This window comes from Oncorhynchus clarkii, chromosome 5 (assembly GCF_045791955.1).
Source record: "Oncorhynchus clarkii lewisi isolate Uvic-CL-2024 chromosome 5, UVic_Ocla_1.0, whole genome shotgun sequence".
In the NCBI taxonomy this organism is placed as follows: Eukaryota; Metazoa; Chordata; class Actinopteri; order Salmoniformes; family Salmonidae; genus Oncorhynchus; species Oncorhynchus clarkii.
This window is the reverse complement of record NC_092151.1, coordinates 67,425,381-67,449,102: the sequence shown is the minus strand read 5'-3', so window position 1 is coordinate 67,449,102 and position 23,722 is coordinate 67,425,381. Positions and strand designations below refer to the sequence as shown.

General features: G+C 42.7%; 1 protein-coding gene across 1 annotated transcript in view; it reads left to right on the top strand.

The window, feature by feature from the left end:
- The window catches only part of LOC139410181 (AGBL carboxypeptidase 4), a 409,027-nt gene that overhangs the window by 89,500 nt on the left and 295,805 nt on the right, over positions 1–23,722 (top strand). The gene's annotated exons all lie outside the window — the stretch shown is intronic.

The window sequence follows — 23,722 nt, the reverse complement described above, 5'->3', positions numbered from 1 at the left end:
GAAGAGCACAGGGCGCCAGTGGCGAATTTGCCAATCTTGGTGTTCTCTGGCAAATGCCAAACGTCCTGCACGGTGTTGGACTGTAAGCACAACCCCCACCTGTGGACGTCGGGCCCTCATACCACCCTCATGGAGTCTGTTTCTGACCGTTTGAGCAGACACATGCACATTTGTGGCCTGCTGGAGGTCATTTTGCAGGGCTCTGGCAGTGCTCCTTGCACAAAGGCGGAGGTAGCGGTCCCGCTACTGGGTTGTTGCCCTCCTACGGCCTCCTCCACGTCTTCTGATGTACTGGCCTGTCTCCTGGTAGCGCCTCCATGCTCTGGACACTACGCTGACAGACACAGCAAACCTTCTTGCCACACCTCGCATTGATGTGCCATCCTGGATGAGCTGCACTACCTGAGCCACTTGTGTGGGTTGTAGACTCCGTCTCATGCTACCACTAGAGTGAGAGCACCGCCAGCATTCAAAAGTGACCAAAACATCAGCCAGGAAGCATAGGAACTGAGAAGTGGTCTGTGGTCACCACCTGCAGAACCACTCCTTTATTGGGGGTGTCTTGCTAATTGCCTATAATTTCCACCTGTTGTCTATTCCATTTGCACAACAGCATGAGACAGTTATTGTCAATCAGTGTTGCTTCCTAAGTGGACAGTTTGATTTCACAGAAGTGTGATTGACTTGGAGTTACATTGTGTTGTTTAAGTGTTCCCTTTATTTTTTTGAGCAGTGTATATAAATATATATATATATATGTATTGCTTAGTAGAACTGCGTAAGTGTTGCTTTCCACTTTCTGTAGGACCGAGTTTTGAAATCAGTGGAATTAGAATACGATGGCTAAGGAGATGGAGAAAACACCTGTCTCCGGATTATATCTTCAAACTAAAGGCAACCATGGCATCTGTGAATGGGAGAGGCGTCCAACCATGATGTATACAGCTAAGATTGTCTAGCCAGCTACATTTTTTGATATTACACGTTTCTAATTTTGACATTCGTTTTCATTTCAAGTTAAAGTGTACTGTTACCTAGCTAGCTAATGTTAGCTGGCTGGCTCGCTAGCTAATGTTACGTGTATGATCTTATTATCTCAGACCCATTTGCTTGGCTAGTTATAGCATAGTGTTAGCTAGCTAACATTGAACATGGTTGGTAAGCTATCTGCAGATTCATGCAGGGTAGTAATGTCATACATTGGGATTATGGTTCATTGTTTACCTAGCCAGCTAGCCACATGTTGTTATGGCTGCAATCCCGCTAACAGGATAGATATGACAACTACCAGTGAAAATAGCGGCAAATTCAAACCACAGATATCTCATAATTACAATTCCTAAAACATACATGTGTCTTATATCATTTTAAAGGTAATCTTGTTGTTAATCCCACCAAAGTGTCCGATTTCAAATATGCTTTTTAGCAAAAGCACTACAAACAATTATGTTAGGTCTCCACCAAACCACAATAAGCATAGCCATTATCCAGCGAGATATAGCATTCACAAAAAGCAGAAATAGAGATCAAATTAACCACTAACCTTGAATAATCTTCATAAGATGACACTCATAGGACTTCATGTTGCACAATACAGGCATGTTTTGTTTGATGAAGTTCATATTTATATCAAAAAATCTTAGTTTACATTTTCGTATTAGATTCACTAGTTCCAAAAACATCAAGTGATTTTGCATAGCCACATCGTTTCAACAGAAATACTCATCATAAATGTAGATGATAATACAAGTTATACACATGGAATTATAGATATACCTCTCCTTAATGCAACCGCTGTGTCAGATTTCAAAAAAAGTTTACGGAAAAAGAAACCCATGCAATAATCTGAGACGGAGCTCAAAACAGTAGCCTAATCAGCCGCCATTTTGGAGTCAACAGAAACCAGAAAATACATGATAAATGTTTCCTTACCTTGATGAACTTCATCAGAATGCAGTCCTAGGAATCCCAGGTCCACAATAAATGCTTGATTTGTTTGAAAATGTCCATCATTTATGTCCAATTAGCTATTTTGGTTAGCGCGTTTGGCCACAAAGCGCGTCCACTATAACGTGACAAAATGTCCAAAAGTTCCGTCAGTAGAAACATGTCAAACGATGTACTGAATCAATCTTTAGAATGTTGTTTACATACATCTTGAATAACGTTCCAACCGGAGAATTAGAATGACTTCAGATGAGAGGTGGAACGCAGCTCCTTCCCCTGTGAACGTGCATGGTGAAAGCATGGTCAACTTGTGGCAGTGGTGACTATTTCCTGTCTCATTCGACCCCCCTTCACATTAGAGTAATCAGACAAAGTTCTATTGACGGTTGACATCTAGTGGAAGGTGTAGGAAGTGAAAACTCATCCATATCTCGCTGTAATTTCAATGAGAGCTTGGTTGAAAATCTGCCACCCCAGAAAACATCCAAACAGGAAGTGGAATCTCTCAGGTTTTTGCCTGCAATATGAGTTCTGTTATACTCACAGACATAATTCAAACAGTTTTAGAAACTTCAGAGTGTTTTCTATCCAATACTAATAATAATATGCATATATTAGCAACTGAGACTGAGGAGCTGGCCATTTACAATGGGCACCTTTTCATCCAAGCTACTCAATACTGCCCATGCAGCCATAAAAAAAGTTAACAAAAGACTCCACTATGCAAGTAACCATTTCGGGTGCGTTCGTAGATTCATCTACTCCAATTTCCGAGCACTCTTATCTGATTGTACCAGAGTGCAGAATAACTGATGAATTTGTGTAAGATATATAATTTTGTAGCTCTGTGTCTATGCTTTTATACAATGTAAAAAAAATAATCACATTTTGCTACATACGACTGAATCAAGGCGGTCACATATGCGGTCTTAGGTATGGTTTTTGTTTGTTTTGCACACCACATCTCTACAATTCTCAAATAATTAGGAATGGAATGAAGATGTAAGTCCTGTTATCCCTCTGTCCCTCCATGTGTGAAGTTTTTCTTCTCTTACCTTCCTAATTTTGTCCAAATCTCTACCTCTCCCTCATCACATCTGACTTTTTCTTTCTTCCTCTCCCTCTCTTGCTCTACCTCTAATATCTTTCCCATTCTCCCTGTCCATGTGCTGTGTAACTGTATGAGGAAGTGATTTATCCCCCCCATGACACACATGAACACATGCATGTGTGCTTGTCGCTACAGCCACAAACATGCACACATGCACACAAACACACTCAAATCATATCACATGTTATTGGTAGCCTACAGATATTTTGCAAATGTTATGGCGGGTGTAGCGAAATGCTTATGTTTCTAGCTTCAACAGTACAGTATACCTAACAATACACACAAATAAAAAAAAATACAAATAAAAGACATTAAGAAATATCAGAACGAGCCATGCCAGAGTCCGGAATTGAATATACTGTTTGTATATAATGGGGTGTATATAGACATTATGAATATAATAGGTATGTACAGCAGTAGTTATATAGGATGAGCCTAGACTAGAATATTGTATATATTTATTCTTATTATTTATACACACAGTATGAAGTGGGTAAAACAGTGTAAACATTATTAAAGTGACCAATGACTACGTAGGGCAGCAGCCTCTAAGGTACCAGGTGGTAGCCAGCTAGTAAATATGACAAAGGTTCAGGGTAGGATACTAGGTGGAGTCTGGCTGCTGGTGACTATTTAACAGTTTGATGGCCTAGAGATGGAAGCTGTTTTTCAGTCTCTCGGTCCTAGCTTTGATGCACATGCACTGTCTCCACCTTCTAGAATCTAGATGGTAGCGGGGTGAACAAGCTGTGGCTCGGGTGGCTGAGGTCATTGATTGTCTGTGTGCCTCTTCTCCTATGTCTTTCTCATTGTTGTCCCTCATTTTTGTTTGTTTTCTAAAAAGACACTTGTTAGTGAACTGAACACCCACGTTTGATTCCACTGTACAAATTGATGGATTGCATAGTTTCTGTCACAGGTCAACATTTACATAGCCATGGGAAGATGTTTGGGGGTAGGGGTGCTGCTATCTTATCGCTGACGGTGGGATTTTTTGTTGTCAACAGGGACCATTAAAGGCCCAGTGCACTACTTTTGTAGAAAAATAATTCAGGGGGTGCTGTAGCACCCACAGCACCTCTACTTCCCGCAGCTATGGGCATTTATTGTCATGAATCTTGCCCTGGAGGCAGCTCTGCAGAGTGGTCACAGCCACTAGCTGGCACAGCCACAAAGTCATAAAATCCACTCTCTTTTCCTCCACCTAACCTTATCCCTAACCTTAACCACACTGCTAACCCTAAACCCTAACCCTAACCTTCAATTAAGACCAAAAATATTTTTTACGATATAGCCAGTTTTTTACTTTGCAGCAGGCCCAACTAGTGTAAATTACTCAGTTCTGCCTCCAAGGCAAGATTCATGACAATTAACTTCAACCTGCGTTTCAGTCATGGAGATGTGAATATGTGGTGAAACCTCTGATAACCTTCAGAGGAAAAGAGAGTGGCGCACAATGTAATATGAATGGAGTAGTATATCTCTTTTTATCTTGTTCTTATTTTGACGGGGCAGCTCAGGTGATTATTTACACCCTCAAGCAGATGCATCCATCTGAAGGGTGATTCAGTCCAAACAGATATCCACTGAGTATTCAAAACATTAAGAACACCTACTTTTTCCATGATATAGACTGACCAGGTGAAAGCTATGATCCCTTGTTGATGTCACTTGTTAAATCCACTTCAATCAGTGTAGATGAAGGGAAGGAGAGGTTAAAGAGGGATTTTTAAGCCTTGAGACAATTGAGACATGGATTGTGTATGTGTGCCATTCAGAGGGTGAATGGGCAAGACAAAATATTTAAGTGCCTTTGAATAGGGAATGGTAAAGGGTGCCGGGCACACCGGTTTGTCTCAAGAACTGCAATGCTGCTGGGTTTTTCAACAGTTTCCTGTGTGTATAAAGCATGGTCCACCACCCAAAAGACATCCAGCCAACGTGACACAACTGTGGGAAGCATTGGAGTCAACATGGGCCAGCATCCCTGTGGAACGCTTTCTACACCTTGTAGAGTCCATGCCCCAACGAATTGAGGCTGTTCTGAGGGCAACTCAATATTAGGGTGGTGTACCTAATGTTTGGTATACTCTGCATATATAACGTGGAGGAAAGCACCCCACAGAACAAAGCTATTGATTCTGAGTGTAGTCAATGGAGCCAATGGATAGAATGGATGAGGAAAATGACTATTATTGTACATGTACAGCACATAAAGGAGGAGAAGCTAAAGGGAGAATGCTATTGAGGTGAGAAGGAGATGGCAGGCTGTATATGGCACAGATGGAATATATTCTCTGGGATTACTGTGTTTCTGGGGGAGGAGAAAGATGGTAATTGCATTTTAATTACAGTGTTGATGGTTTCGTGCTCTGCCAGATGGAAGGTTCTTTACAGATATGCACAAAATAAATCAGAGCTTTGCAGCACCCCTCCAACTCCCAGTGCTCACGATTACTTTAGTCCTAGTCTAATTCCCACCCAGCTCTGTTTCGCCTTTGGCAGCCTTTCCGCTGGGATCACACTTCCAGTAACTTACTCACAACTTTCACCTTTCCTGGGCACTGATCCATAGAAGGGTGAGAGATAGGAGTAGGCTTATTATTATAACCATACAACATTAAAGACAAACCCACTCATCAAACTCATCAAATAAGCAGTTAAGAATTTCATAGTCATATTTAGCATAAGTCTTATTTTTTAAGCATATCCTGGAATTGCTTTTACATCAATTTCTTCAAATGCATTAGCATTCTTCTTCAGAAAAGTTTAAGTTTGACGTTTCAGTTGACTTCCTCTCCAAATCCAGGTGAGACCTTCACCTTGTATTAGTTGTTAGTGACAGGATTCCTCTTGAAAGGGTTTTACTCCAAACATTGCAGGGATTTCTGGGGATGGATGACCTGTAGCTGTGCCGTTCCCTCAGTCTATACTCTTTGCTAACTGTCTGAAAGAGATAAGCCTCCGCTGATAAGCTGGCTGGCATGAAATGCTCTCCTGTATCCGTAGAACTGTACCTTAGAGGACAATATATTAATACATCACAGGCTCACACGGGTGTTGGAGAGGTGATAGCAACTTAATAGGTTTATTATACAGGGAGAAAATCCTTCCTGTCTTTCCTTTCAGCCTAATGACTGGGATTGCAACTTGAGAGAGATGGAGACAGTGAAAAATAACTCAGGGTTTCATCGACCAGTACTGGTGGCTATTTTTCTTCGGCAAAAGAGGTCAATCCAATCTCAACACAAGCTTATCGGAATTCTGCAACAATTAACTTATATATTAAACCTGCAACTAATTTTCACCTTTCAATTAATATTGCCAATACGCATTCCAACTCCTCCAGAGATATGTGCAGCAGAGTGTGGCGGCAGGTTTACAGGCGTAATGGTGTTGGTGTGTAGGTCATTTTAATAAATTCACCAATTATAACAGCATTCATTTTATCTTGCCTGGAGCCAAACCATTGCTGTTGTGATATTTTTGAGAACATTACAGTTGCAACGTTTCCCTCGCTGTAGAAATGGACAGGGTAATTTGCTGAGAAATTACCTCTGTTGCCTTGTAATGTAAGCTGGGCAGTGCAATTTTGAAACACAATGACACTCCGATACAATGTTCCGAGCTTAAATCCACTTATTATACGGACATGTTAAGGTTAAGAAAGCTATTTATATGCTAGTCAAATAACTATTTGTGTTGAAATATGCAGTCTTTAATACCTGCCATTTTCTGTGTTCCTGTTCCTGAGTTAATCTGACACATTTACCAAAGGATTTCCCTTGTAGAGAGCAACAATAAACTAACCTTTGCAAAAATGCCAAGTAGTTACGTAAATTCAACAACATCTTAGGCACTATGAAATGGTACATAGTTGAAGTTGGAAGTTTACATACACCTCAGCCAAAGACATTTAAACTCAGTTTTTCACAATTCCTGACATTTAATCCTAGTAAAAATTCCCTGTTTTAGTTCAGTTAGGATCACCACTTTATTTTAAGAAATGTCAGAATAATAGTAGAGAGTGTGATTTATTTCAGCTTTTATTTCTTTCATCACATTCCCAGTGGGTCAGAAGTTTACATACACTCAATTAGTATTTGGTAGCCTTTCAATTGTTTAACTTGGGTCAAACGTTTCGGGTAACCTTCCACAAGCTTCCCACAATAAATTGGGTGTATTTTGGCCCATTCCTCCTGACAGAACTGGTGAAACTGAGTCAGGTTTGTAGGCCTCCTTGCTCGCACACGCTTTTTCAGTTCTGCCCACAAAATGTCTATGGGATTGAGGTCAGAGCTTTGTGATGGCCACTCCAATACCTTGACTTTGTTCTCCTTAAGCCATTTTGCCACAACTTTGGAAGTATGGGGTGGCAGGGTAGCCTAGTGGTTAGAGTGTTGGACTAGCAACCGGAAGGTTGCAAGTTCAAACCCCCGAGCTGACAAGGTACAAATCTGTCATTCTGCCCCTGAACAGGCAGTTAACCCACTGTTCCTAGGCCGTCATTGAAAATAAGAATTTGTTCTTAACTGACTTGCCTAGTTAAATAATGTTTTTTTTAATGCTTGGGGTCATTGTCTATTTGGAAGACCCATTTGTTACCAAGCTTTAACTTCCTGACTGATGTCTTGAGATGTTGCTTCAATATATCCACATAATTTTCATTTTTTCATCTATTTCATCTATTTTGTGAAGTGCACCAGCCCCTCCTGCAGCAAAGCACCCCACAACATGATGCTGCCACTCCTGTGCTTCACGGTTGGGATGGTGTTCTTCGGCTTTCAAGCCTCCCCCTTTTTCCTCCAAACATAACGATGGTCATTATGGCCAAACAGTTCTATTTTTGTTTCATCAGACCAGAGGACATTTTTCCAAAATGTACGATCTTTGTCCCCATGTGCAGTTGCAAACCATAGTCTGGCTTTATTATGGCGGTTTTGGAGCAGTGGCTTCTTCCTTGCTGAGTGGCCTTTCAGGTTATGTTGATATAGGACTTGTTTTACTGTGGATATAGATACTTTTGTTTCTGTTTCCTCCAGCATCTTCACAAGGTCCTTTGCTGTTGTTCTGGGATTGATTTGCACTTTTCGCACCAAAGTACGTTCATCTCTAGGAGACAGAACGCGTCTCCTTCCTGAGCGGTATGACAGCTGCATGGTCCCATGGTGTTTATACTTGCGTACTATTGTTTGTACAGATGAACGTGGTACCTTTAGGCGTTTGGAAATTGCTCCCAAGGATGAACCAGACTTGTGGAGGTCAACATTGTTGTTCTGAGGTCTTGGCTGATTTATTTTTATTTCCCCATGATGTCAAACAAAGAGGCACTGAATTTGAAGGTAGGCCTTGAAATCCATCCACAGGTACACCTCCAATTGACTCAAATGATTTTAATTAGCCTACTTCTAAAGCTTCTAAAGCCATGACATCATTTTCTGGAATTTTCCAAGCTGTTTGAAGGCACAGTCAACTTAGTGTATGTAGACTTATGATCCACTGGAATTGTGATACAGTGAATTATAAGTGAAATGATCTTGTCTGTAAACAATTGTTGGAAAAATTACTTGTGTCATGCACAAAGTAGATGTCCTAACCCACTTGCCAAAACTATAGTTTTGTTAACAAGAAATGTGTGGAGAGGTTGAAAAACAAGTTTTAATGACTCCAACCTAAGTGTATGTAAACTTCCGACTTCAACTGTATGAGGATTAGTGGTTTCTTTATAATGAGAATGTGAGTTCCAAGATGGATGCTTTGTGTCGGGGCTTGTATGTTTTCCCATGTTTTCTACATGTTGCTAGAGTGTTGCTTTGGTAGGAAGTGCTGTGTTTAGTGGGATTAAACCTTATTTATCTTCCTATGGTGTCAAGCAAAACAAAGCTCAACCTATTCTGTTTACTGGATTCTCAATAATCCTTTTATATGAAAATGAAAACAATGCCTGTTATCGAGCTCAAACATTGGTTTAACTAACTTGTCTCCTGTCTTTCCAATGAAGCAGTAGGCTAGCTGTCTATTGAACTCTTGGTGAAGTCCTTATATTGAGAAACTAGAGATACTATTTTCCTGTTTTTTGTACTGTAGTTTGTTTCTGTTACAGTTTCCATGTAACTGGAAGTCCAGTAACCTTGTGTGTGGAATGGTAGTATCTACTGAATTTGTTGTCATGAATTGAATCAAAACATGGCTTATGATCCTATATAGTTATGTAACACATAGGCTTAAGTCTGTTGTGAGACTCAGTTAAACCTCAAATAAGGCAAATACTAATTTAATACTGGAATGGCTGGAGCAGTTTGTGTTATGGACTGCATGTTAGTATTAGTGTAAGATTCTACAACACTTCCTCTTGTGCCTTCCCCCTCCCCAAACACACTCTTCCCCTAGATGCCTTGTTTCTGATCTGCCAACATTTGTTGAAAATGAGATTCCTACAAGATGGGGAATTCCGGTGAGACAAGCAGCCCACTTTAAACGCTGCTGGCTTCTACAGCCTACGTATTCAGAGGTAGAGTAATGAAAAAAATGGAAAGGAAAAACTTACTGTACACATACACACAATGGGGAATTTCTGGTGTCCTGTGGTTTTGCTGAAAAAAGTACTTTGACTGTGAAGTGTCTGAGATAGGTGCTTTTGTATCTTGTAAAATGCCAGAGGATGACGAACCACTGCAGTGTGTAAACATGTTGTTAAATTGTGGTCATAGAGCACTGTACATTGTACTGCTGCCTCTTGATACCAACCCAATCAACACTACTGAAATGTTTTGGGGTTGAAACATTTTTATCTTGTCACTTCCTGTCTATTGTGCCTGTGTTGAGTGTGTGGGTATGATGGGGCCGAGCATAATACAGGATAATTGAGTGTCTTGCAACAGACAGCTCATCCCTACACCAGACTATGTGAGCGGAGCAGAGCCAATTTTACTGGAGCGTGGAGCGAGATTCCCAAAGCCTGGAGCGTCGGCCTTCTCGCCTGCTCCAAATTTGCTCCAGTACCGCTCACTTCATAAACTCGGGGCATGCCCGGGCCAGCATGCATTTGTAGTCTACTTGTGTGCTACTATAGCCCCTAGCTTTAGCTACTATCATGGTGTTCACTAAATATTTTCATAAAGAAACTGATAAAACACACTGGTGCAAAATCAAGGTGACTTACAACGATGAGGAGGACCAAGAGCAAGAGAGGGGGTGTGGTGATGTATTGTCCATAACTAAAGATGAATTGTGGAATCTGAAAATACACGTATCTCGAAAGCATGATGGTGTACTTACTACGAACACACGAAAAAAGAAAGGAACGAGGTGGGTAGATAATTAAGTGTGTCATTGTAGCAAAGTATTTATAAACTAAATGGCGCCGAAAGAGATGGTTGCCGTTTTACGATCCCGTAACCAATTGTGCTATTGAGTATGCTTTTTTGCGTTATTTGTAACTCATTTTGTACATAATGTTTCTGCCACCATGTCTCATGACCGAAAAGAGCTTCTGGAAATCAGAACAGCAATTATTCACCTTGAACTGGAAGAATAATTTCTCTTTAATGAGGCGGACGAGAGGGATTTACTCCAGACACCCGAACAGGCCCTCATCCCCATCATTCGCAGGAGAATGAGACGGAAAACGTATCTCGGAAGGAGATTGGGGTGCCTTGTAAGGATCTGCCGACGAGTGGCTAATCTGCCTTTGCCATCGGTACTATTGGCCTACGTACAATCGCTGAATAATAAATTGGACGAACTTAAAGCATGTATATCCTACCAACGGGACATTAAAAACTGTAATATCTTATGTTTCACCGAGTCGTCGTGGCTGAATGATGACATGAATAACATAGAGCTGGTGAGTTATACAATGTATCGGCAGGATAGAACAGCAGCCTCTGGTAAGACAGGGGGTGGCGGTCTATGTATATTTGTAAACAACAGATGGTGCACGATATCTAAGGAAGTCTTGAGGTTTTGCCTCAAGGAGATCGAGTATCTCATGATATTTCATGATGAGCTGTAGACCACACTATCTACCTAGAGAGTTTTCATCTGTATTTTTCGTAGCTGTCTACATACCACCACAAACCGATGCTGGCACTAAGACCGCACTCAATGAGCTGTATACTGCCATAAGCAAACAGGAAAACTCTCATCCAGAGGCAGCGCTCCTAGTGACCGGGGACTTTAATTCAGGGAAACTTAAAACCGTTTTACCTCATTTCTACAATCATGTTAAATGTGCAACTAGAGGGCGGAAAAAAACTACACCACCATTACTCCACACACTGCGACTCGTACAAAGCTCTCCCTCGCCCTCCATTCGGACCATAATTCTGTCCTCCTGATTCCTGCTGACAAGCAAAAATGAAATCAGAATGCACCAGTGACTCGGTCAATAAAAAAGTGGTCAGATGAAGCAGATGCTAAGCTACAGGACTGTTTTGCTAGCACAGACGGGAATGCAGGGCCAGACGGATTACCAGGACGTGTACTCCAAGCATGTGCTGACCAACTGGCAAGTGTCTTCACTGACATTTTAAACCTCTCCTTGTCAGAGTCTGTAATACCAACATATTTCATGCAGACCACCATAGTCCCTGTGCCCAAGAACACTAAGGTAACCTGCCTAAATGACTACCGACCCGTATCCTTCACGTCTGTAGCCATGAAGTGCTTTGAAAGGCTGGTCATGGCTCACATCAACATCATTATCCCAGAAACCCTAAACCCACTTCAATTTGCATACCGCCCCAACAGATCCACAGATGACGCATTCTCTATTGTACTCCACACTACCCTTTCAAACCCAGACAAAAGGAACACCTATGTGAGAATGCTATTCATTGACGACAGCTCAGGGTTCCACACCATAGTACCCTCAAAACTCACCACTAAGATAAGGACCCTGGGGCTAAACACCTCCCTCTGCAACTGGATCCTGGACATCCTGACGGGCCCACCCCCAGATGGTAAGGGTAGGTAACAACACATCCGCCACTCTGATTCTCAACACGTGGGCTCCTCAGGGGTGTGTGCACAGTCCCCTCTGTACTCCCTGTTTACTCATGACTACACGGCCAAGCACGACTCCAACACCATTATTAAGTTTGCCGATGATCACCGACAACGACGAGACAGCATATAGGGAGGAGGGCAGAGACCTGGCCGTGTGGGGCCAGGACAACAACCTCTCCCTCAACCTGATCAAGACAAAGGAAATTATTGTGGACTACACGAAAAGGAGGACCAAGCACGCCTCCATTGTCATTGATGGGACTGTAGGTTGAGAGCTTCAACACGACAAAACCTATTTCCTCTCAGGAGACTTAAAATATTTGCCATTGGTCCTCAGATCCTCAAAAGGTTCTACAGCTACTGGTTGCATCACTGCCTGGAAAGGCAACTGCTCGGCCTCCGACCGCAAGGCACTGCAGAGGGTAGTGCGTACGGCCCAGTACATCACTGGGGCCAAGCTTCCTGCCATCCAGGACCTCTATACCAGGCTGTGTCAGAGGAAGGCCCTAAAAATTGTCAAAGACTCCAGCCACCCTAGTCATAGACTGTTCTCTCTGCTACCGCACGGCAAGTGGTACCACACACACACACACACACATACACACACGCACACACGCACACGCACGCACACACGCACACACACACACACACACACATTTCTGGTGTCCTGTGTTTTTTTGTTTTTATTACTGCGACTGTAAAGTGTCTGGGGAAGGTGTTTCTTGTAAAATGTCAGAGAATGAATAACCACAGCAGTGTGTAAACATGTTGTTAAAGGCTCAATGCAGCCATTTTTATATCAATATTAAATCATTTCTGAGTAGCAATTAGGTACCTTACTGTGATTGTTTTCAATTAAAAAGGTCAAAAAGAAACAGAAATAGCTTCTTAGCTAGAGCAATTTCACAAGCAATAATTTAGCTAGGACTGTCTGGGAGTGGTCTGAGTGGGAAGGGAAAAACTTAAAACTAGCTATTAGCAACAGAGAGGTTTGGAACTCTTTCTTATTGGTCTATTAACTAACTACTTTACCATCTGGTGATGTCTCTAGGCAGGCCAAAACTCCATCACACCAAAACAGGCAGAATTTTTTTCTCAAACAGCATTATCCACATTTTCACAAATTCACACTATTATTCCAACTTCATATTGTGGAAATAAATATATGTAAAACAGGAAATTCACGTTTTTTACTGCACTGGGCCTTTTAAAGTGTGGTCATAGAGCACTTTACATTGTTCTGTTGCCTGCTGGTACCAACCCAATCAACACTACTGTAAGGTTTTGAGATTTAAACATTTTGAACTTGTCAGTCTTCCAGTCTGTTGGTCTATTGTGCCTGTGTTGAGTGTGTGGGTATGATTAGGCAGAGCGTAATACAGGATAATTGAGTGTCTTGGAACAGGCAGCTCGTCCCTAACTACCTTGTCATCTGTGTGCTGTTACAGGGCCCATGAGACCTTGGGGCCCAATAATGGTACATGGAACAGGCATGTTGAAAAGGCTCAGATGAACAACTGTGTGTTATGGAGGACAAACATCTCTAATTTCCTCCTGTCATCAGCAGATCCTACATCATTTCCATTTCACAATGCAGGTCCTTTCAACCTCTCATGTCAAATATTCTTAAAGCCCATTTCAGCTTTCATTTTTTAGATGTAGGCCTAATCATACTCAAGAGTACAATTGGGATGCTCAAACAATATATTGGGAGACTATGAAAGAGTTATTTTCTACCTGTGCTTGGAGATTGCTTGTTGATTGCCTTTTTTCCCGCCTCAAATCACATTTGTGCCGCTTTCCAGGCTGTGATAATCCTAGCCAAATGAAAGCATGACCAGTTGATAATCCAGGTGCTTGAATGTCCTCTGAGTGTCCCAGTTAAACACTCTGGGATGTTAATGAACCCTCATCTGCATGAAGCGTTATCTGGGATGCTGCTGAGGACATGAACAACTGGCTGCACTGCTCTCTGTAGTCATTCAAAAATAGAATAAAAAAGGGGATCTATTTACATTTATGGTCTTATTGCATGGGTTCAATGCACCTTAAAAACAAACCCAAAAGTTAGATTGTCATCTGCCGTCTAAGTTCTCCAGTATAGACAAAGCAAGCCTTATGTAACATGGACTTCCATTGTTCTCCCAGTCGTCCATATAAGTTCACGCTAGGCTTTCCGGCTTTCTCTGCTCCCCAAACTGTCTACTACTGTATGTCCAACACATTAAAACTGTAGCGATCTTTTTCAATCCCAGATCTGATGCTGCATTTACACTAATGCCACAGTAACCTGTGGCATCAGCCGTTTTACACTATTAATCCATTTACACTTTTCCTATACTTTGGAATGCATGTGATTTTATTGGTGGTGTACGGCAGGCGGTGAGGTGCGGTGCAGCGCTGCCTGGGGAGGCAGCAGGGTTTTTTGCCTGCTGCATATTGATGTTTTCAGCTGATGATTTATAGCCTCCGCTTAGAGATCCTGCTTGGCATTAGTGGAGTCACATTCAAAAACACCAACCCCCAAAATAGGCTTAGACATTGACATTCTCATTGGTAATTGATGATAGTTTGCGGACAGTGCATGCCATGCAGTTTTGATTGTGTTTGTACAGTGTACTGTGTTTGTATGTATGTGAAATTAGTGATATTAAGAGGCAGTGGAAGAACAAACAGATAACAATAATGAATCTATACATTAGAAATAGTTACCCTCTTTGTATAGCTTTTACATTTTAATGTAAACAGAGCAACTTACAGGAGCAATTAGGGTTAAGGGCCTTGCTCAAAGGCACATTGACAGGTTTTTCACCTATTCGGCTCAGGGATACGAACCAGTGGTTACTGGCACAACGCTCTTAACCGCTAGGCTACCTGCCACCCTTCACCTCTGAAGACAATAGGGTGCACATAGTGTGAGTGTACTTTCATTTTTAGGAGAAAATAGAGCATAGATGATAACAGAAGACAAAAGAGAAACAGAAATTCCATACAGTCGAGTGCAATAGTCAATTGCAAGTGTGTCAGGGGTCACAGTCAATTTCAAAAGGAGCATTCCTTCTGTATTAGTCTAGAAACCTTCCTGCTCTCAATCATCAAATCTCTCTGTTAGAGCAGGGCCAGATTTGATCAACATAGACCCTGTGTAAGTCCCAACTGTACTTGTTTTTGTGAGGGGTTGTATAACAATACAAAGGAACACACGGACTGTGAATTAGTTACTAATATTCAGGACCTGGTGCTTGACCAGAACTACACAGGACAATAGTGTGTCTTCAAAAAGGGAAGAAAAGCAGTAGTATGTGTGTGTTTGTGAATGTCTGTTTGTGTGTGTGCACATGTGATGTGGTTGTGTATGTGTATTCATCAGTGGCTGTGTGAAAGACCTGGGGGTTCCTGAGGAGTTGAGGGCTCTCTTCCTGTTACACTGTCACTGTGCCCCTCTCTCCCAACACTCAGCCCAATGCTGCCCTGCTCTCACCCCATCCCCATTGCTATTCATTGTGACAGCTGTCTTTTTCTGCTACACTGACACAGACGGCGCTGTCTTAGTTACCGGGAGCCCGAGGACTCCCGCACCAGCCATCAGATTGAAAGCCTCATTCATTCCCCTCCTCAGGGTCTGTTTAGCACTCTCCTTGATGAACCGGCAGCTGCCACCAGCCACAAGCCTTACCCTTTCCAATCGCTTTGTTAGCTTAGCCCTTCACGGTTGGTACAGTGCCCATAGCAAAGTAGTCTGTTGGGTATGTACGTTCTCAAAATGCTTCGTTTGTAGACATAATAGTTGATGCAGAGTTCTGGTTTTGATTTCATGCCCTAGACTGGATGTGCTATGAAGTCTTGGTAGGACACTGCCAATATACTATTAGCGTATCTTTTCTTGAAAGGCCCATGGCTGTTCCTCCTTGGCTCCTTCAGTATTATGGAGACCAGTGTGAAAGCTGTTAATTGACGTGAGTAGAGTTGACATCCCGGGCAACGCAGCACAGGTTTATTCTCGACTGGGACAGAGCAGCCCATCATTGCCTGTTATTAAGCACCTTGTGCTTGGCTGCACTCACTCGGTGTGAGAGAGTCAGCGGTGGAAGGAAACCCATGTGTCTGGTGGCGGAGCAGCAGAGGTAATGCACAAGGCTGCATTAGTCTCCCCCTCCAACAACCTCCCAACAGGTCAGGCCAGGACTCTGGGATCACTCTACTCTGCACAGCTCTTCAGCGGGGCCAATATGTCTCTTCCTGTTAACAAGCCATCTCTCCTGAGCGCAATGATACCCCCCCCCCCCCCCCCACACACACACACACACACACACACACACACACATACACAGGCGCGTGCACACACACACACACGGACAGATAGATATACACAATCTAGGGAGCTCAAGTAGCGATGCAGTCATTTAATTTGATCAGCTCTACTGGTTAACATCATGATGATGTTAATGCCATTCATTCACTTCAGTAGGTAGAGACAGGAGCAGTGGAATGCATTTTACAAATTTCATATTGAACACACTCCAATTCCTATTCAGGTATTATATGTATCAATATGTAATGCTTGGTTCATAAACCAGCTGATTTACCTGTTTGAAACTTAAACCAGACAAAAAAGTCCATGATTGGGAGAAAGGTCACGGTGCTCACAGGAGAAAACTGCTCTGAGCTCACGGCAATATTGGGCTTCCTCTGCCTTGTTGGAACCTGTTTCCCGGATGATAGAGTAAGCGTGATATGCTCAGTGTTCTGAAATCTGCCCTGAGCTGGTGCTTACCCTTGGAAACTCACATCCATCAATTCCATCCTAATGAGAGCTGTTCCGCCTTTGATGGAATGTTCCTTTCACTGAGGTTAGCAGGTGTGACTCTACCCACACCCCGCTGTATTCATATTAAATTACAGATGCACGTGCCATCACACCTCTTCGTTCTCATTCCATAAACTATCATCTTGTGGATAATCTCTACAGCAACTGAACAGGAGAGGACTCTGTTCTCTACATTTGGGTTTTTACTGAAACTGTAGTGAAACGTCTGTATTTAGTTGTTATACTGAGTCGAACACACAGGAACTGTTGTCCATGGTCCTCAACAAGATATACAGCTGCACCATTGAGAGCATCTTTTGATTGGCTGCGTCACCGCTTGGTATGGCAACTGCTTGGCATCCGACCGGAAGGCACTGCAGAGGGTAGTGTGTATGGCCCAGTACATCACTTGGGCCGAGCTCCCTGCCATCCATGCCCTCTATACCAGACGATGTCAGAGGAAAGCCCTAAAAATAGTCAAAAACTCCAGCCCCCCAAGTCATACACTGTTCGCTCTGCTACCACACGGCAAGCGATACCGATGCACCAAGTCTGGAGCCAACAGGACCCTGAACAGCTTCTACCTCCAAGACATAAAACTACCAAACTACCCGGACTATCTGTATTGATTATTTTTGCCGTGTGATTCTTTTTGCAATCAGTTGTGTTGTGACAAGGTAGGGGGGGTATACAGAAGATATCCTTATTTGGTAAAATACCAAGGCCATATTAATACAAGAACAGCTCAAATAAGCAAAGAGAAATGACAGTCCATCATTACTTTAAGACATGAAGGTCAGTCAATCCGGAAAATATCAAGAACTTTTCAAGTTTCTTCAAGTGCGGTCGCAAAAACCATCAAGCGCTATAATGAAACTGGCTTTCATAAGGACCGCCACAGGAAAGGAAGACCCAGAGTTACCTCTGCTGCAGAGGATAGTTAACTGCACCTCAGATTACAGCCCAAATATATGCTTCACAGAGTTCAAGTAACAGACACATCTCATCATCAACTGTTCAGAGTAGACTATGTGAATCAGGCCTTCATGGTCAAATTGCTGCAAAGAAACCACTACTAAAAGACACCAATAATAAGAAGAGACTTGCTTGGGCCAAGAGACACAAGCAATGAACATTAGACTGATGGAAATCTGTCCATTGGTCTAATGAGTCCAATTCGTTTTATTTTGGTCCAGCCGCCGTGTCTTTGTGAGACGCAGAGTAGGTGAATGGATGATCTCTGCATGTGTGGTTCCCACCGTGAAGAATGGAGGAGGAGGTGTGATGGTGTGGGGGTGCTTTGCTGGTGACACTGTCTATGATTTATTTAGAATTCAAGGCACACTTAACCAGCATGGCTACCACAGCATTTTGCAGAGATACGACATCCCATCTTGTTTGTGCTTTGTGGGACTATCATTTGTTTTTCAACAGGACAATGACCCAAAATAAACCTCCAGACTGCGTGAGGGCTATTTGACAAAGAAGGAGAGTGATGGAGTGCTGCATCAGATGACCTGGCCTACACAATCACCCGGCCTCAACCCAATTGAGATGGTTTGGGATGAGTTGGACCGAGTGAAGGAAAAGCACCCAACTAGTGCTCAGCATATGTGGGCAATCCTTCAAGACGGTCGGAAAAGTATTCCCCATGAAGCTGGTTGAGAGAATGCCAAGAGTGTGCAAAGCTGTCATCAACGCAAAGGTTGGCTACTTTATTGTGATTTGTTTTGGTTACCACATGACTCCATATGATTTCATAGTTTTGTTGTCTTCACTATTATTCTACAATTTATAAAAGAGTAAAAATAAAGAAATACATTTGAATGAGTAGGTGTGTCCAAACTTTTGACTGGTAACGGTGACTAACCCCATTCCGTACAAATTTGCGCTACCGTGGCAAATGACGCTGCAATGAAAAATAAAGGGACTGTAGTGACTGTGTTTGCATCAAAATCCGGGGTGTGAATTACATTTCTATTCAAAATCAAATCAAATTGATTTATATAGCCCTTCTTACATCAGCTGATATCTCAAAGTGCTGTACAGAAACCCAGCCTAAAACCACAAACAGCAAGCAATGCAGGTGTAGAAGCACGGTGGCTATGAAAAACTCCCTAGAAAGGCCAAAACATAGGAAGAAACCTAGACAGGAACCAGGCTATGAGGGGTGGCCAGTCCACTTCTGGCTGTGCTGGGTGGAGATTATAACAGAACATGGCCAAGATGTTCAAATGTTCATAAATGACCAGCATGATCAAATAATAATAATCACAGTAGTTGCCGAGGGTGCAGCAAGTCAGCACCTCAGGAGTAAATGTCAGTTGGCTTTTCATAGCCAATCATTAAGAGTATCTCTACCGCTCCTGCTGTCTCTAGAGAGTTGAAAACAGCAGGTCTGGGACAGGTAGCACGCAGGGGGAACAGGTCAGGGTTCCATAGCCGCAGGCAGAACAGTTGAAACTGGAGCAGCAGCACGGCCAGGTGGACTGGGGACAGCAAGGAGTCATCATGCCAGGTAGTCCTGAGGCATGGTCCTAGGGCTGAGGCCCTCCGAGAGAGAGAAAGAAAGAGAGAATTAGAGAGAGCATACTTAAATTCACACAGGACACCGGATAAGACAGGAGAAGTACTCCAGATATAATAAACTGAGCCTAACCCCCCCGACACATAAACTACTGCAGCATAAATACTGGAGGCTGAGACAGGAGGGGTCAAGAGACACTGTGGCCCCATCCGATGATGGCCCCGGACAGGGCCAAACAGGAAGGATATATCCCCACCCACTTTGCCAAAGCACAGCCCCCACACCACTAGAGGGATATCTTCAACCACCAACGTACCATCCTGAGACAAGGCTGAGTATAGCCCACAAAGATCTCCGCCGCGGTACAACCCAAGGGGGGGCGCCAACCCAGATAGGAAGATCACGTCAGTGACTCAACCCACTCAAGTGAAGCACCCCTCCCAGGGAAGGCATGGAAGAGCACCAGTAAGCCAGTGACTCAGCCCCTGTAATAGGGTTAGAGGCAGAGAATCCCAGTGGAGAGAGGGGAACCGGCCAAGCAGAGACAGCAAGGGCGGTTCGTTGCTCCAGAGCCTTTCCGTTCACCTTCACACTCCTGGGCCAGACTACACTCAATCATATGACCCACTGAAGAGATGAGTCTTCAGTAAAGACTTAAAGGTTGAGACCGAGTCTGCGTCTCTCACATGGGTAGGCAGACCATTCCATAAAAATTGAGCTCTATAGGAGAAAGCCCTGCCTCCAGCTGTTTGCTTAGAAATTCTATGGACAATTAGGAGGCCTGCGTCTTGTGACCGTAGCGTACGTGTAGGTATGTACGGCAGAACCAAATCGGAAAGATAGGTAGGAGCAAGCCCATGTAATGCTTTGTAGGTTAGCAGTAAAACCTTGAAATCAGCCCTTGCTTTAACAGGAAGCCAGTGTAGGGAGGCTAGCACTGGAGTAATATGATTCTAGCAGCCATATTTAGCACTAACTGAAGTTTATTTAGTGTTTTATCCGGGTAGCCGGAAAGTAGAGCATTGCAGTGGTCTAACTTAGAAGTGACAAAAGCATATATTAATTTTTCTGCATCATTTTTGGGCAGAAAGTTTCAGATTTTTGCAATGTTAAGTAGATGGAAAAAAGCTGTCCTTGAAACAGTCTTGATATGTTCGTCAAAAGAGAGATCAGGGTCCAGAGTAACGCCGAGGTCCTTCACAGTTTTATTTGAGACGACTGTTCAACCTTCAAGATTAATTGCCAGATTCAACAGAAGATCTCTTTGTTTCTTGGGACCTAGAACAAGCATCTCTGTTTTGTCCGAGTTTAAAAGTAGAACGTTTGCAGCCATCCACTTCCTTATGTCTGAAACACAGGCTTCTAGCGAGGGCAATTTTGCTGCTTTTAAGTTAGCTTTGCAACAGTATCAAAAATGAATTTCAGATTGTTCTTATTTTCCTCAATGAAGTTGGAAAAATAGGATGATCGAGCAGCAGTGAGGGCTCTTCGATACTGCACGGTACTGTCTTTTCAAGCTAGTCGGAAGACTTCCAGTTTGGTGTTTCGCCATTTCTGTTCAAATTTTCTGGAAGCTTGTTTCAGAGCTCGGGTATTTTCTGTATACCAGGGAGCTAGTTCTTATGACAAATGTTTTTAGTTTTTAGGGGTGCAACTGCATCTAGGGTATTGCGCAAGGTTAAATTGAGTTCCTCTTTTTGTCCTCTGACGTCCTTGGGTAGGCAGAGGGAGTCTGGATGGGCATCAAGGAATTTTTGTGTTGTCTGAGACTTTTGATGCTCCTTGGTTGGGGTCTGAGCAGATTATTTTTTGCGATTGCAAACGTAATAAAATGGTGGTCCGATAGTCCAGGATTATGAGGAAAAACATTAAGATCCACAACATTTATTCCATGGGACAAAACTAGGTCCAGAGAATGACTGTGACAGTGAGTAGGTCCAGAGACATGTTGGACAAAACCCACTGAGTCGATGATGGCTCCGAAAGCCTTTTGGAGTGGGTCTGTGGACTTTTCCATGTGAATATTAAAATCACCAAAAATGTGAATATTACCTGCTATGACTACAAGTTCCGATAGGAATTCAGGGAACTCAGTGAGGAATGCTGTATATGGCCCAGGAGGCCTGTAAACAGTAGCTATCAAAGTGACAGGTAGTGATTGATTAGGCTGCATAGATTTCATGACTAGAAGCTCAAAAGAGGAAAACGTCTTGTTTTTTGTAAATTGAAATTTGCTATCGTAAATGTTAGCAACATCTCCGCATTTGCGTGATGCACGGCGGATATGGTCACTAGTGTAACCAGGAGATGAGGCCTCATTTAACACAGTAAATTCATCAGGCTTAAGCCATGTTTCAGTCAGACCAATCACATCAAGATTATGATCAGTGATTAGTTCATTGACTATAACTGCCTTTGAAGTGAGGGATCTAACATTAAGTAGCCCTATTTTGAGATGTGAGGAATCACGATCTCTTTCAATAATGGCAGGAATGGAGGAGGTCTAGTGAGATTGCTAAGGCGAACACCGCCATGTTTAGTTTCAAGTGTTGATTAACATGGTATTGGCCCGAGAGTATTGGACTAAAGTTGAAAAAACTGACCACCCTAAAAACCCGATTCAAATCCGACACAAACCTGTAATGACACATTATATAAACTTTTTATAGTGTCTTATTTACATTTTAGAAGTGATAAGTTGGACAGATGGGAAAAAAAGCAGTTTCCCCACACAACATCACTATCACGCAGTAGGTTTCGCTTCCCAACCCTCCATTTTTAAAAAGACCCAACGGAGCTCATTGCCTTCTTCAATCATGCAGAGACGGGCAGCATGAAGGTCCCGTCATTGATTTTGCTGGAAAGGGGGGGAAATTGTGCTTTACAATGGTATTCATATTACAGTTGACCTGGAAGGATTACAGCTCTAAAATAAGGTAAATTGTACGGAATAGCGTGATGTACAAAAGTGCGTTAGTTACCGTTACTCTACATATCTACCTCAATTACTTCGTACCCCTGCACATCGCCTCGGTACTGGTACCGTGTGTATATAGCCATGTATTTATTCCTCATGTTATTATTTTTCTATATTTTTGTCTCTTTGTTTGGAATTGCCAGTAAGTAATAATTTCACTGTTACATGCTGAACAACCGCTCGCATTACGTTTGCGAGCTTTGCAAAATAAATGTACACATACAGTTGAAGTCGGAAGTTTACATACACCTAGGTTGGAGTCATTAAAACTTGTTTTTCAACCACTCCACAAATTTCTTGTTAACAAACTATAGTTTTGGCAAGTCGGTTAGGACAACAATTGTTTACAGACAGATTATTTTACTTAGAATTCACTGTATCACAATTCCAGTGGGTCAGAAGTCTACATACACTAAGTTGACTGTGCCTTTAAACAGCTTGGAAAATTCCAGAAAATGATGTCATGGCTATAGAAGCTTCTGATAGGCTAATTGACATCATTTGAGTCAGTTGGAGGTGTACCTGTGGATGTATTTCAAGGCCTACCTTCAAACTCAGTGCCTCTTTACTTGACATCATGGGAAAATCAGAAGAAATCAGCCATAAAATTGTAGATCTCCACAAGTCTGGTTCATCCTTGGGAGCAATTTCCAAACGCCTGAAGGTACCACGTTCATCTGTTTAAACAATAGTTCACAAGTATAAACACCATGGAACCACGCAGCCGTCATACCACTCAGGAAGGAGACGCATTCTGTCTCCTAGAGATGAAAGTACTTTAGTGCGAAAAATGCTAATCAATCCCAGAACAACAGCAAAGGACCTTGTGAAGATGCTGGAGGAAACAGGTACAAAAGTATCTATATCCACAGTTAAACGAGTTCTACATCGAAATAACCTGAAAGGATGCTCAGCAAGGAAGAAGCTACTGCTCTAAAACCGCAAAAATAGCCAGTCTACGGTTTGCAACTGAACATGGGGACAAAGATCATACTTTTTTTGGAGAAATGTCCTCTGGTCTGATGAAACAAAAATAGAAATGTTTAGCCATAATGACCATCATTATGTTTGGAGGAAAAGGGGGAGGCTTGCAAGCCGAAGACACCATCCCAACCGTGAAGCACGGGGGTGGCAGCATCATGCTGTGGGGTTGCTTTGCTGCAGGAGGGACTAGTGCACTTCACAAAATAGATGGCATCATGAGGTAGGAAAATTATGTGGATATGTTGAAGCAACATCTCAAGACATCAGTCAGGAAGTTAAATCTTGGTCGCAAATGGGTCTTCCAAATGGCTTAAGGACAAGAAAGTCAAGGTATTGGGGTGGCCATCACAAAGCCCTGAC